Consider the following 16,986-nt stretch of genomic DNA (forward strand, 5'->3'; position numbering starts at 1 on the left):
AATCAATATTGTCTCAGATTATGTAATACTCACCGAGGACAACTGTAGCCACTTTAGAGGTGTAGCTTATTCCTTTTTCTGATTAGAAAGAGGCATGATCAAAGATGTTAGCTTTACACCTGGTTAATAAGTTCAAACCCTGCCCAAGGTCCTTTGGTTGAATTAGGATAAGATGAAAAGCAATAATTCAGGAATCTTATATCTCAGGGAGCCATAGATAGAGTCATAGAGTTATGCAGCATGGAAACAGACCCTTCGGTCCAACCAGTCCAAGCTGAACATAATCCCAAACTAAGGATAAAAGCAAATTACTGCGGATGCTGGAATCTGAAACCAAAAGAGAAAATGCTGTAAAATCTCAGCAGGTCTAGCAGCATCTGTGAGGAGAGAAAAGAGCTTTGACAAAGGGTCAGTGAGACTCGAAACATCAGCTCTTTTCTCTCCTTACAGATGCTGCCAGACCTGCTGAGAATTTTCCAGCATTTTCTCTTTTGGTTTCATAATCCCAAACTAAACTAATCCCACCTGCCTGCTCCTGGCCCATATCCCTCCAAACTTTTCCAACTCATGTACTTATCTAAATGCCTTTTAAATGTTGTAATTGTGCCAACATCCACCACTTCCTCAGGAAGTTCATTCCACCCTTTGTGTAAAAACAATTGTGTTTTTTTTAACTCTCTCTCCTCTCACCTTAAATCTGTGTCCCCTAGTCTTGAAAGCCCCCATCTTCAGGTAAGGATACCTGCCATTAACTCTCATGATTCATAAAGATCACATAGTCTTGCAAAATGAAATTCAATGGCATCATCAACACTGAATCCCCCACCATCGACATCTTGAGGGTTACCATTGACCAGAAACTGACTGGACTAGCCTTATAAATACAGTGGATAAAAGAATAGGCCAAAGGCTAGGAATCTTGCAGCAAGGAACTCACCTCCAAATGTCACCATTTACTCTCCACTTGCTGGGTTGGGTGCAGTTCCAAGAACAAACAAAACACTCAACACCATTCAAGACAAATCCAGGCTACTTGACTGGCACCACATCCACAATTAATCATTCTATCCACCACTGACATTCTGAAGCAGCAATGTGTACTACCCCCAAGCTGTACTGCAAAAATTCACCAAGGCTCTTTAAAGAGCACCTTCCAAACCCAAAACCACATCGAACTGGAAGGGCAAAGATAGCATTTACATGGAAATACTATAACCTCAAAGTTCCTCTCCCAGCCCACACCGTCCTGACTTGGAAGTATATCACCAGTCCCGCTGATCAATATCCTGGAATTCTCTCCCTGACAGCATTGTGGGTCTACCCACAACAAATGGATTGCAGCAGTTTAAGAAGACAGTTTAGCACCACTTTCACAGGGGCAATCAGGGATGCTAACCCAATCAGCAATGCCTACATCCCATCAATAAATCATTTATTTTGCCTGCAACCCATACATACAAATTAGGAACACTTTGAGAGAGTTTTAATTGGATGGTAAGGAAAAACAGGCCTATGTTAACTTTGTGCTGTCTGCTATTTGCCAGAAATGCTCTCTCCATGCCAGGAAGTGGTCAAAGTTTGGGAATGAAGTTGTTAAAAGCCACCTAGTATCTCATAAATTAGTGGGGGATTGTAAGGGATGGAAGTGGTGTGAGCAAAGATCATTTATATGAAGCATTGGATGAAGTGGAAGGCCGGCTAATAAGCTTCAGGCCCTCCACTTCAAGGAATAATTTGGAGTCTGGTAAAAGGAAACGTCAAACATTTCAGAGAACCAAGTTCAAAGCAACAATAAATACATTGGAAGCAAGATCGCTGAGGTTCTCTTTCAAAGAAAAAACAGTCTATCACAGCTGTCACCATCAGAAAACAGGAAATTTACAAATACTGCTTCCTGTTTATGTGAAATATTCACAAATATTGGAAGTATTTGGCTGGATTTAGTGCTCAGCTTGAGTGTCCTATAACCAAACTGTTTCACTAACTCACAAACATGATTTAAAGATCTCACAAGTTGCATTGTTAAAAGTTAAATAAGTTAAAGTGCAAGGACTCTGAACTTCAAGCTTTACACAGTTACCAATCACTCCAAAATGGGGTCCAAGTTGTAGGGAGATCAAATGGAATGGGCAATAAATGTTGACCCAACCAGCAACATCACATACCATGAATGAATAACAAGAAAAGACCATATTGCTATTTTGCAACTCCACAATGAAACCAGCAGCCCGTTATTTTGTTTGTTAGTATATATTGGTAAACAATATGAGGTATCTCCCAGCAGCGGAAGAGGGCACAAAATGTTATTCAATAAGGGCACAGCGTATTTCAGTAAAGGAACTAAAGCAGAGGAAGTTTAACTACGTTGAGTTTCAAGGCAAGGCTGGGTGGCCTCGACTTTAATATTAGGAGTATTACAGGTAAGACAGATGTGTTAAGATCACGGATTGACAAGTAGAGTTGTGATATTGCTGCCATCTTAGAAACATGGTTAAGGGAAGGGCAGGACTGGCAATTCAACATTCTGAGGTATAGGATCTTCAGCCAAGACAGGGAAGGGTGCAAAAGTAGTGGTGTTGCATTATTAGTTAAGCAGTCAGTTACTGCAATAAAGAGAGGTGATATCTGAGGAAAAAGAAGAGACAGTTACACTGCTGGGGGTGTATTATAGACCCCCAAATACTAATTGGGATAGTCATTATGTAAAGGGTTTAGAGGGGGCAGATTTCTTGAAATAATTTCAGGAGAGCTTTTCATATCAATATGCTGAAAGTCCAACACTGTACCTTCCCTTGTTGGACCTAATTCCGGGAAGCTGAAAATGTGTTGTTGGAAAAGCGCAGCAGGTCAGGCAGCATCCAAGGAACAGCAGAATCGATGTTTCGGACATCAACCCTTCTGGGAAAGCAACCAGACAAGTGTTTTCATGATAGCAACCACACCATATTTTATATGTTTGTAATGGTAAAGGAAAAATATATTTTACAAAGGAAAATGGTTTTGGATTGGAGGAAAACAGATTTTATTGCAATAAGGTAGGAACTGGCCAAAGTAGATTGAGGACAGTTATTTGCGGGGAAATTTACAACATGAGACTGGTTTGCATTCAAAAGGAAATTGGCAAGAGTACAGGCTCAACATGTTTCCTTTGGATTGAAAAACAAGCCCCAGGAATCCTGGTTGTCTAGGAATATTCAAGACTGGATAAGATTGAAAAGAGAGACTTTTACAGGTACAAAGGGAGCAAGTCAATAGTGGCCCTAGTGGAGTATAGAAAATGTCAAAGTAGTGGGGAGGAGTGCTGGTGCTTAAGAAAACAATTAGGAGAACAAAGAGGAGACTTGGAAAACACTGGGAGGCAAGAAGAGGGAGAATCCCAAGATAGGCAAAAGTGAGGACTGCAAATGCTGGAGATCAAAGTCAAGATTAAAGTGGTGCTGGAAAAGCACAGCAGGTCAGGCAACATCTGAGGAGCAGGAAAGTCGACATTTCGGGCAAAAGCCCCTCATTCCTGATGAAGGGCTTTTGCCTGAAACATCGATTTTCCTGCTCCTCAGATGCTGCCTGACCTGCTGTGCTTTTCCAGCACCACTCTAATCTTGACCCAGAATCCCAAGATATTCTGTAAGTATATAAAACTAGGGAAAGAGTAGGACCAATAAGAACCAAGTAGACAATCAGTATATGGAGCTGGAAGACAGTGGAAGAGTGCAAAATGAATACTTTACAATGGTCTTCATTGTGAAGGAGAACGATGTAGATATAAATTTGTGGAGAAATTATGAGGTTCTTTAGCGGATTGACATAGGGAGAGTGGAGATGTTGGAGGTTAAGCCAGGCTTAGAAGTGGACAAATCCCCGGGTAGATTGTATCCCAGGCCTCTGTGGAAGATAAGGGATGTAACCCAATTTTTTTAACTTTCTCTCTGGCCACAGGGGACATGCCAGAGGACTAGAGGATAGCTAATGTTGTCCACTTTTCAAGAAAGTGGTAGAGATAGTTCAGGAGATTATGCACTAATAGTAGGGAAACTATTGCAGAAAACTCTGAAGGAGGCAATTAATCTCTACTTGGAGAGGCAAAGTTTGATGAGGGATAGTCATCATGGCTTTGTCAATGTGGTGACCAGGTGTATAGATGAGGATAATGCAGTTGATATAGTTTTTTATGGATTTCAGCAAAGCGTTTGATAATGTACCACATGGGATACTGATTAAGAGCATAAAAGCACAACGATCCAGGATAAATTAACAGTATGTGGAGCTAGAAGACAGTGGAAGAGTATTAAATGAATACTTTACAATGGTCTTCATTGTGAAGGAAGAGGATGTAGGTACAGATTTGGGGAGAAATTGGAGAAGGGAAGAAGGACAGCAATTGTCAAAACCCAGTTCTGATGGGACTCTTCAAAACCAACCCATGAATAAATGCTTCCACTGTCCTCATAATCACGTCTCCTTTTTCCATCCAATTTTAATCACTATTATTGGATCCAAAATCAGTTTTGTGGTAGTAGTCAGAGGTGGTGTTTGTGTGACTAGAGACTAGTGTATCATATGGAATCAGTTCTCGGTCCTTCATTGTTTGTTATATATATAAACGATGGAGATAATACTGTTAGAAGGGACAATAAGTAAGTTTGTGGGTGACGTGGCTGGTTAATAGTGAGGAAGAAAGTCTTTGGTTACAGCAAGCTTTAAACAGATTGGTTAGATTGGCAGGTCAATGGCAGATGGAATTAAACCTTGATAAGTGTGAGATGATGCACTTTGAAAGAAGTAACAAGAAAAGGGAGTACTCCGTGAATGGCAGGGCACTAGGAAGCTCAGAGGAATAGAGGGAAGTTGAGGTATTTGTCCGCAGATCACTGCCTTCGGAAGCTCATGAACAGGACTTGGTTAGGTCAGAGCTGGAGTAATGTGTGGAAGTTTGCTCTCCACACTGTAAGAAGGATGTCTTTATACTGGAGGAGATGCAAAGGAAATGGACCAGGTTGTTGCTTGGAATGGAGCAGTTTAACTAAGATGAGAGGCTGAATAAGCTTGAGCTGTTTCTTTAGAGCAGAGGAGGCTGAGACGGTCCACGATTGTGATGTATAAGATGAGAGTATAGACAGGATGGATAGATAACAGCTAACGCCCTTAGTTGAAGGGCCAGTAACATGGCGGCACAACTTTACGGTGAGAGGATTGGAGCAGATTTGAGGAGAATTTGTTTTCACCTAGAGGGTGATGGGAATCTGGAATGAACTGCCTGGAAGGGTAGTTGAAGCAGGAAATCACAGGACCTTTAAAAATTACTTAGATGGGAAATATCATCATATTCAAGGCTGTGGACCAAGTACTTGGTATTGGGCCTAGTGTAAATTTAGAGTAATTTTGCAGTGCAGACTTGATGGGCTGAAGGGCCTCGTCTGTACTATACAATTCTATGATAATGCTCGCAAGTTAATCACTTGTTTATAAAATATCACCACTATTCGAGTTATATGCATTTTTTAAACGAGTTCCAGTTTTGTTTAAAGTTCAGTAATCTACGTTACCTATATTTGTGGTTGGATGCTGCATGGTCCACCACTTCTCCAACTGGAGGAAGCACCATAACCACCACTGCCAGATGACACAGAAGGAGGGATGGGCAGATAGTGCACAACAAAGATGAAGCAAAGAAAGAAAAACAAGTGGAACAGGAGAATGACAAGGGTGACCATTTGAAAAGGTGAGAGAAAAGGGAAGAAGGACAGCAATCATCAAAACCCATTTCTGATGGGACTCTTCAAAACCAACCCATGAATAAATGCTTCCACTGTCCTCATAATCACATCTCCTTTTTCCGTCCATTTTCAATCACTATCCCCTTAGGAACTGGGGAATGTAGTCTGGGAGCAGCTGTTTGAGGGTAAATGCATATCTGGCATGTGGGAATCTTTTAAAGAACAAATGGACAAGCATGTTCCTGTGAAAATGAAGGATTCGAATGATAAGATTTGAAACCTTGGATGACAGGAGAAATTGAAAGCTTAGTCAAAAAGAAATATGAGACATGCGTAAAGTTTTGAAAACTAAAGACAAACAAAGCCTTTGAAGAATACAAAGACACCAGGAAACCACTCAAACAGGACTCAGGAGGGCTAAAAAGGAGCATGAAATGGTCAACAGGATTAAAGAAAATCCCAAAGGTGTTATATGCATTTATAAGGAGCAAAAGGGTAGTAAGGGAAAGGGTAGGTTGACTCAAGCACAAAGGAGGGAATTTATGCCTGGAGCCAGAGGAAGTGGCTGAGGTCCTTAACAAGTACTTTGCTTTGGTGATCACCAAGGAGAACGACACGATGGATGCTGAGTTTTGGGAGGGAAATGTTGATATTCTAGGACATGTTAATATGAAAAAGAGAAATGTTGGGTATTTTAAAAAGAATTAAGATAGACAAGCTCCCCAGGACCTGGTGAGATCTATCCCGGAATGCTGAGGGAGTCAGGTGAGGACATTTCTGGGGCCTTGTATGAAATATTTGTATCCTCTTTAGGCAACAGACAGGCAAATTCAGCACAATTCTGGCTTTGCAATTAACCCCACATTATATATTTACATGGAGTCAATGAGGAGATCCAAAACATACTGTTCAAAGAAACAAACACAAAAACATTTGATGAATTCTTCACCTAAGTTACCTTTGCTTATTTGATGTTGCTTAGATAAAAGTCTCCCAGGATTATCCAGCATACCTATCTGACAAGTTCTCATTATTTCTTCATTTGTGCTCCACCATACCACATGGTTACTGTTAGGAGGACTTTACACCACTTCCACAAGTGACTTCTGCTCCTTATTATTTCTCATCTCCATTCAAATCTTTTCCAGATCCTAGTTTCCTGAACATCAATCATCATTCTCTGTTGTGCTACACTAAGTAACAAAGTCATGCCTCCACTGTTTCCTGGTTTCCTGTCATTCCTAAATATCCTGTATGCCCTTCAACATTCAGGTGCCAGTCTATCTCATCCTGCAACCGTGCCTGTGTAATAGTCATTGGATCTTACTTATTTATTTCTATTTTCACTGTCAGTTCATCTGTTTTGTTTGAAGAAATAATGAGGGCTTGTCAGACACACGTGGTGGATAATCCTAGGAGATTTTCACCTATGTACAGGCTAGAAAAGTCATCTAGGTAAAGGAAACCTTGATGAAGGGTTCAACAAATGTTTTTGGTTTAGTTTTTTACACCAGCATATTTTGGAACAGGCTGTACTGCATCTCCACATTGACTCGACATAGATGCATTATATTGGGTTATTTGCAGATTCATGCTGTCTTTACTTGTGATCAATGAGTAGATTAATGCAGTCTTAGAAACAAATGAACAGTCCATCAAGTCTATTCTTCCTTTCAATTAAGTCATGGCTGATCACCTATCTCAATACTACTTTCACACATTATCCCAATATCCCTTGATGTCATTAGTGTTCAGCAAGATTGATTCCTGCCTTGAACTTGCCCAATAACTGAGCTTCTGGGGTACAGAATATTATCCGCTAAATGAAGAAATTCCTCCTCATATCAGTCCTAGATGCCTTACTTATTATTATAAGATTATACTTCCATGTTTTAGACTCACCAGCCAGGAGATACATCTTATCAAAATTCACCCTGTTCCATTTCTGTAAGAATTTTGTAAATTTAAATCACCTATCATTCTTTGAACATCTAAAGAATACACATGCAAACTCCTCAATCTGTCCACATAAAACAATCCTGTCATCCCAAGTATTATTCTGGTAACTCTTTGTTGCACTCCCTCTTTGGCAAGTATGCCCTTTCTTAGCTAAGTGGACTAGAACTGCATACAATATTCCAGGTGAAGTTTGTGATCTGGCTGGCATTCCAGCGACACTGCTGTCAAGTGGCAACTGACACCAAACTTTAAAATGGTTCATTCTAGCGAGGTAACTGCATTAAAATACCAGACAGACCAGCTGACATTTCTTCCTAGTTTTCCACCTGATATTGGAAACCCCTCCACTACTTGAAATAAACCTCAGAGTTATTACAGGATCCATCGTCTGCCTTTCATTTGAGTGTCCTGAAGCACGGTTAAACCAGAAATTTCCAGATTTCTGATTGATCTCAAATCCTTTCATGAAACATCGGAAAATATTTTGACAGCCTGCAGAAAAACATTTCCCTCCTCTTTAGGGAATGGTTAGATTCCCAACTGAGTAAAAAACGTCGAAGTTCAAGGCTGCATCATTTATTGTCCTCAAGAGATGGCATTCTTCAAGAACACATTGATGTCGGTTCTATTACTGATGTAAGAACCAGATGTAAAATGTGTTTAGCTTTACTGATACATTATATGATAGATTGCACAGCCTCCAAAGACTTAATGAGTAAACATTTGCTATCTATTTACACCTATGACATTATGGAAAAAATTGACTGAACAAATCATGCTTTAAACCAGAAAGTGTTTTGACATGATAACAAGAATGATTTGTGTTACAGTGGCGTAGTAACCTTTCGTTTAGAAATTTGAACACCCTGAAGAGGTCAGCTTTTGTCCATTATAATCACAGCATGAAATTTTACAGATGATTTGTTTTCCTTTACCTGAATATTCCTTGTTAATCAGTGAAGGCAGAATAAAAGAAATCAAGGATTTAAAATATAAGTCATGTTTTTGGTTAGTAAATTTATGAAGTTTGACTTCCTTAGCACACGTTGTCGGAGAACAAACTAGCTTAGGCTCCTTTGCATGTGCAAAGTAGATGGTGTACTTACAGACTATGTCCAATCTGCAGGGTATAAATAAGGCTTTCCCATGCCTCAATTGACTGGCAAAGCCATATTGCCAGTGTTCTTTATGTTGTCAGTACTGGAGATCACTGGGCCAAGCAATGTGCTGAGCTACAGCAAATGAGAGATGAGCTCATCAGAATTATCCCTAACTCTTACTTCTTTCCACTTCATGTAGGTTCTTCTTGGCAGCAAACAACTCATGTCTGAGAGAACACCTCAGAGGAAGGCTATATTCTTGAGCATTCAACATCATCTATGCTTTCAGTCCTAGGAATGAGTTTAGACATGAACATTCCCCTTGGGGTAGTCAGTGAGCTCGGGAGGTTCATGTGTGCTGAAAGCCAGTGGCAGGATCAGTCAGGGAAAAAGCTCACCGGAGGGTATGACCTAAGATGAATATGTTTAGGCCTAAATATGTTTAGGCCTAAATATGCGAAGATTAGAGAGTTTCACCACTATAGCTGCAAAATTACTGACCACAAGCAATTCAGAGTCACACCATCAGCCTTCCATCTGCCTGCTTAAGGCTATTATAAAATCAGCTTAACCTTACTGAAAGAAGGCACTACGGATTGATCACTGAGGTGAACAAGAAACACAAGGCAATTATTACATTTGAGTACTCACTTAATATCTTTATTTCATTTTGCCCTTTGATCTGTTGTGTGGCTTTGATTCTGCAGATAGTAGAATGTTCCTCAGATTGAGTGGTTAAGAGCAAATGCTTCTTTTAATGCAAACAAAAAATTGGATCAAACTGATCTTGTGCAAGCCAACTATTTTATTTACGGACAAACAGCTACTTTGTCAATTTGAGGTGTGTGATAATTGAAACGTAAATGGCATCTAAGCCTTAATAGAGACATGCAAGATGACAGGGTGGACAGTGAGAGCCTTTTTCCTCAGATGACGATGGCTGGCACAGGGGAATATAGCTTTAATTTGAGGGGTGATAGATATAGGACGGATATCAGAGATAGGTTCTTTACTCAGAGAGTAGTAGGGGCGTGGAACGCCCTGCCTGCAACAGTAGTAAACTCGCCAACTGTAAGGACATTTAAATGGTCATTGGCTAAACATATGGATAATAATGGGATAGTGTAAGTTGGATGCGATTCAGATTGGTTTCACAGGTCGGCGCAACATCGAGGGCCGAAGGGCCTGGACTGCGCTGTAATGTTCTATGATCTATGTTCTAAGCAGTCTTCAATTAGAAAATCAAATTTTGGTTAGGCAGAGCTAGACCCAGTGTTGCTGACACTAAAGACCTATGGGCCCTACTTTTAATCAGCTATTGATGGGCCCAAAATATGACAGGGTCCACCAAATGGTTGAAGTGAAGGATTACTTTTGCTTTCCGCTCCATTGTCAGAGCATTCACCACCCCAACGATACCCAGTGTTTGGATTGAGATGTGATTTGGGCAGCAGAAATGGGCTGAAATTTACAAAGCTGGAATATGTCAGGCTAAACAGGAGAGTATTGATGTAGTTGATGTATACTGGGCTTCCGAGTTAATTAGTTCAGAAGAGGGAGGTGACGTGCAGAGGATTAAGCTAATCCATCACCATGACACATCTCCCACAGAATTAAGTTCATAGAATCTCTACAGTGTGGAAAGAGGCCTAATGGTCCATCAAGTCTCAATGACCCTCCAAAGAGCAATCCACCTAGACCGTAACCCCTCATTTCCCATGGCTAATCCATCTAACCTGCACATCCTTGGACTGGGAGAGGAAACCCACACAGACACAGGGAGAATGTGCAAACTGCACACAGACAGTCGCCCGAGGCTGGAATTGAACCTGGGCCTTTGCATCTGTGAGGCAGCAGTGCTAACCACTGATCACAGGAGTAGGCCATTCAGCCTGTTGACTGTGTTCCTTCATTCAGTTGGATCATGTTGGTCACCAAGTGCCTCCCCTAGGCTCTGTAAACAGGTCATAGGAGGTGATTAGTCAGCAGGAAGGTCAATTTCCCGATTTTATCCCTTGACTCATTTTTCAGTTTTCTCATGTCACTGGAATTTTGTTCTTTTCCTGTTTTGAAAATGGATACAAGCTGCTAAATCTGCCAGTACTTTTAATATCCTTAATCATTTTGAGTTTATATTGCTCCAGTCTCTTTTTTATAGGTTTACAAAACTTTCTGCCGTTGGTTTTAATATTGTTTGTCAGTTATATTTCTTGTTGCACTTCATGTTAATATTTTCTGTGTCTCTTTGTTTATTTCAGTCTTCTGGGTTTTAACGTTTTATTTCGCTAATATGAACCTTTCCTTTCCACTTGACAATGTTCTTTGCCTTGTTTGCTCAAGTGGCACTTCAGACGTACGCACATTTTTTTATCCCAACAAATAATTTTTGTATACTTCCCATTCTTGCCTATCCAGTTAACCCATTCATTTGTCTAATTTACTGTGGTCACTTTATTTACCTGCATAAAATTAAAACATTTAAAGATGTTTAATTGAAACTTGACTCATTAACCAGATTCAAGGTAATACACCATAGGTATAATCATAAACAAAAGGCAAAATTCTGCGAATATCCAGCAGGTGGGACACCATCTGTGGAGAGAAAAGAAAGCAGTGGTAACATTACAGATCGGTGACCTTTATTCAAAACCCACTGTTCTTATATATTTTCACATGCTAGGGTAAATGTTAAGTAAAACAGAGTTTGCTTCAAAGAAGATATTTTGATGATAATCAACTATTATGAGTCCTTAATAAACCGAGTTAAAAATCACAAAACACAGGTTATAGTCCAACAGGTTTAATTGGAAGCACACTAGCTTTCGGAGCGCCGCTCCTTCATCAGGTGGTAGTGGAGGGCTCAATCCTAACACACAGAATTTATAGCAAAAATTTACAGTGTGACGTAACTGAAATTAGTTAAAAATCACACAACACCAGGTTATAGTCCAACAGGTTTAATTGGAAACACACTAGCTTTCGGAGCGACGCTCCTTCATCAGGTGATTGTGGAGGGCTCGATCGTAACTCAGAATTTATAGCAAAAATTTACAGTGTGACGTAACTGAAATTATACATTGAAAAATTGATTGTCTGTTAAGCCTTTCATCTGTTAGAATACCATGATAGTTTCACTTCTTTCATGTGTAAATCACAAAACCTTTTTTTTTAAAAGTTGCATTCTCAGGTTAGCTGTTAACAATGGTGATAGCTAGACAATATGTTGAAGGTGTTAGCCCCCTGTATTCTCTGTCTATGACCTGATGTTTAGATTGACTCAAATCTAAAAAGTGAGATAACGGAGCTTACATAAATTCATGCAGCTTTTGAGCTCAGAGTTCTACATGAATGTATGCAGTTTTTGAGCAAAGTACAATGTAACCCTGCAAGTACAAATTCACTCCCCAAAATATCTGTGTGCGCATGGGTCTTTGTCTGTGTGTGTGTCTGTCTGGGGTGGGGGTTGTGAGTGTGAGAAAGCATATGTGTGTGTGTGTAGTGAGTGAAGAGTGTCTTAAGTCTGTGAAGGGGTGCATGTGTGAGTGTGGGAGTGTGTGCGTCTATAAGGGTGTGTGTGGGTGTCTGTGTGCGCGCCTGTGTGTATGTGTGTATAGGAGTGTGTGTGTGAGAGAGTGTGTGTGTGTAGGAGTATCTGTGTGTGTGTATAGTGCAATGGTGGTCACCTGTAATGTGACGTGAACCCAAGGTCCTGGTTGAGGCCCTCCCTATGGGTACTGAACTTAGCTATCAGCCTCTGCTCGACCACTTTTCTCTGCTGCCTGTCCCGAAGTCTGCCTTGGAGGATGGTCACCTGAAGGTCCGAGGTCAAATGTCCTGGACCACGGAAGTGTTCCCCAACTGGGAGGGAACACTCCTGTCTGTTGATTGTTTTGCGGTGCCCATTCATCCGTTGTCGTAGCCTTTGCTCGGTTTCCCCAATGTACCATGCCTCCGGGCATCCTTGCCTGTAACGTATAAGATAGACAACGTTGGGTGAGTCACATGAGTACCTGATGAAGGAGCGACGCTCCGAAAGCTAGTGTGCTTCCAATTAAACCTGTTGGACTATAACCTGGTGTTGTGTGATTTTTAATTTTGTACACTCCAGTCCAACACTGGCATCTCCAAATCTTAACAAACCTAAGCATACTTCCAACCAAAATGTGAACAACACTGCCCCAGATATGGGCAACTGAATGACTTAGTCACTTCAGAATCAATCATGCAATGGTGCATACAGGGTTTATCTCTAGCTCTAATCATACCCGTAATGTTTCATAGAATCCCTACAGTTTGGTCCATCAAGGACAGAACTCTGTTATTCGTCACCTTCTACCTCATCAACCTCTGTATACATCACATCATCCTCCACCATTTCTGCCACTTACAAACAGACCCCACTACCCAGGGTTATATTTGCCTCCCCACCCCATCCACTTTCCGTAAAGACCATTCCCTCCGCAACTGTCTTGTCAGATCCACAGCCCCCACCAACTCACCCTCCCCTCTCGGCACCTTCCCCAGCAACCGCAGGAATTGCAAAACCAGCACCCACACCTCTTCCCCCCGCCCACGTCTATCCAAGGCCCCAAACAAGCCTTCCACATCTATCATAGATTTACCTGCACTTCCACACATCATTTACTGTATTCATTGCTCCCAATGTTGGTCTCCTATACATTGGGGAGACAGGAGGGCTACTTACAGAGTGCTTTAGAGAACATCTCCGGGACACCCACACCAACTGACTCCACCGCCCTGTGGCCAAACACTTCAACTCAACCCCCAATTCCACCAAGGTCATGCAGGTTCTGGGCCTCATCCATCACCACACCCTCACCACCCAAAGCCTGGAAGATGAACACTTCATCTTCCACCTTGGGACCCTTCAACCACATGGCATCAATGTGGATTTCACCAGTTTCCTCATTTCTCCTCCCCCCACCTTATCCCAGTTCCAACCTTCCAACTCGGCACCGCCCTCATGACCTGTCCTACGTGTCCATCTTCCTTCCCACCCATCTGTTCTACCCTCCTCTCCAATCTATCACCATTACCCCCACCTTCAAACACTCAGCACTCTCAGCAACCCCTCCCCCCAGCCCCAGCCCCCTCCCATTTACCTCTCCACCCTCTCGGCTCACAAGCCTCATTTCTGATAAAGGACTCTTGCCCGAAACGTTGATTCTCCTGCTCCTCGGATGCTGACTGATCTGTTGTGCTTTCCTAGCACCCCACGTTCATCTCTGATCTCCAGCATCTGCAGTCCTCACTTTCTCCATCCAGTCCCTACCAACTCTCTGAAGGACATCCCTTTCAGACCAACTCCTCCACACTCTGTCCCTGTAACCCTGCACTTCTCATGGCTAATCCGCCTAGCCTGTACACCTCCAGATACTATGGCTAATCCGCCTAGCCTGTACACCTCCAGATACTATGGCTAATCCACCTAGCCTGTACACCTCCAGATACTATGGCTAATCCACCTAGCCTGTACACCTCCAGATACTATGGCTAATCCGCCTAGCCTGTACACCTCCAGATACTATGGCTAATCCACCTAGCCTGTACACCTCCAGATACTATGGCTAATCCACCTAGCCTGTACACCTCCAGATACTATGGCTAATCCACCTAGCCTGTACACCTCCAGATACTATGGCTAATCCGCCTAGCCTGTACACCTCCAGATACTATGGCTAATCCACCTAGCCTGTACACCTCCAGATACTATGGCTAATCCGCCTAGCCTGTACACCTCCAGATACTATGGCTAATCCACCTAGCCTGTACACCTCCAGATACTATGGCTAATCCGCCTAGCCTGTACACCTCCAGATACTATGGCTAATCCACCTAGCCTGTACACCTCCAGATACTATGGCTAATCCGCCTAGCCTGTACACCTCCAGATACTATGGCTAATCCACCTAGCCTGTACACCTCCAGATACTATGGCTAATCCGCCTAGCCTGTACACCTCCAGATACTATGGCTAATCCGCCTAGCCTGTACACCTCCAGATACTATGGCTAATCCACCTAGCCTGTACACCTCCAGATACTATGGCTAATCCACCTAGCCTGTACACCTCCAGATACTATGGCTAATCCACCTAGCCTGTACACCTCCAGATACTATGGCTAATCCACCTAGCCTGTACACCTCCAGATACTATGGCTAATCCACCTAACCTGTACATATTTGAACTTTGGGAGGAAACTGGAGCACCCAAAAGAAACCCATGCAGGCACAGGGAGAATGTGCAAACTCCACACAGTCACCCGAAGGTGGAATCAAATCCAGGTCCTTGGTGCTGTGAGGCAGCAGTGAACCACTATACTGCCCCAACATGTAACACCTGAACCTACAAAACTATTCAGTACAACTGCACAAATATACTAACTATGTTGAAAAAAGCGATATATATACAAATATATTTCTAAAACTTTCAGTCGTCCCTGCTGTGTGTTGTAAAGTTAAAATGCAGTTTCAAACTTTTGTTGACTTTATTGTTTCATTTAAAGACCTGATTTTTCCTGAGCATTTAAGTCCAGAAGATTGAAAGATAAAAAGGGGTATGAAGATAGCAACAGAATTAAAACTATGAAACAAGATGGCCTGTACATCAGATCATTGCCTTAACTGATGGAATTGGTAATGCTGAGTGTGTTGAATGTAGACTCAGATGTGAAACAGGAAAGGGATATATTCCTAATTCAGAAGGGAGCAGTCACATTGGCATGGTGTCAAATCAAAAAGGAGGTGAAATATTTAAGCTAGTGTATAAATTTGAAGTCAGTTGGATCAGATTTGCATGGCATTGTTTTCATTGCTTTTACCGTGACGCTCAAAAGGACATCGCTTTCCCACATAACTTCTTCATTTTTCTTTGGGGTCAAAAGGGTAACAAACTAAATCTGTTATGATTGCTCTTTGTACCCCCAATATCTTACTTTTGTGCACTCCTTTTCTTAAAGGACTGAACTTTCACCATTGGCCTGTTCCCCATGACACCCTGTCAGAGAATTATTCACCAGGTGAGGTGAGATCCTGGTCAGGCATCTAGGGGAATCGTCAGCAGGGGAAATGTAGGCAGTCCTGCAGTGGATTATTTGTAACAACACTGGGCAAGAGGAGTCTGGCAAAGAATGGGCAAACGTAGCTGCAGAAATTTAAAATAGTGAGAGCTGGAAGACAGGTAACATCCCTTAGTACTGTACAAAAGTGACATTATTGATTTTTTCCACTGCTGTTCCAGAGTTTAATGTGGCCTGTCTTCCAATAGTCTCTGAGATAGCAGTGGCAGCACAGAAATTAATCAGGCTGTTGGCTGTCTTTTCTCTCTCAGTAGTTGCATGGACCAGCACAGCAGACCAGAAATAATGTTATGAGTATATCTCTTAAAAGTATACTGACATCTTGACCATAATACTTAATACAAACCATATCACACACAATGGAGGCAAAAAAAAATTGCTTTTGAGGATAGCTCTCAGACTGTGATAAATACTACCTTTTCTATTATGCTTTTGGAAAAGGATCTCAAGATTTACAGATTGCTGTTACAGATTTAATATGTTACCAAAATATTCAAATATATATATTTTTGAAAGCTGTAATGTAAGAGTATTTTCCTCTGGAGCTAAGTGCTCCGAAAGGCTTTTGATATTCTTTTTTTCTAACTGGTTGATGGCAGAATTCCCCATAATACATATCTTTTCCATGTTGTGGAACAGCAGTGCACTTTTATAAGTTGCTTTTACCTATAAAGTGCACCACAGAGAGCATTTGAAGTGCATGGTAATGTGTAACCATTATAACACAAACTGAGTCCAAGCACATCAAGTGTTTTTGAGAAAAGTTTCTGACTGCCTTTTAAATCAGATTTCTGATTTATGCATGAACCCCATCACAAAGTGCTCAATAAAAAAGAAGCCAACTCGAGGATGAGTAACTTTTTAAATGAGGTCATGTATCGGGTAAATACAGGAAACTGATAAAGACAAAGTAAACCAACATAAAAGTATTGGTCTTCTGGAATTTTACGAATTAACCACAGCAGGACAATTTTACAGTTACGCCATGCAAAACCTGGCCTGAAAATCATATGTATACCTTAAGAATGTTTCTTAGAAGAACTGGTAGGTTTGAACATTTTGGCAGGATTCTCTTCCAGTCACATGAAGGAAAGCTGCCTGAAACATCACAGA

This window comes from Chiloscyllium punctatum, chromosome 9 (genome assembly GCF_047496795.1).
Source record: "Chiloscyllium punctatum isolate Juve2018m chromosome 9, sChiPun1.3, whole genome shotgun sequence".
NCBI classification, from domain to species: domain Eukaryota; kingdom Metazoa; phylum Chordata; class Chondrichthyes; order Orectolobiformes; family Hemiscylliidae; genus Chiloscyllium; species Chiloscyllium punctatum.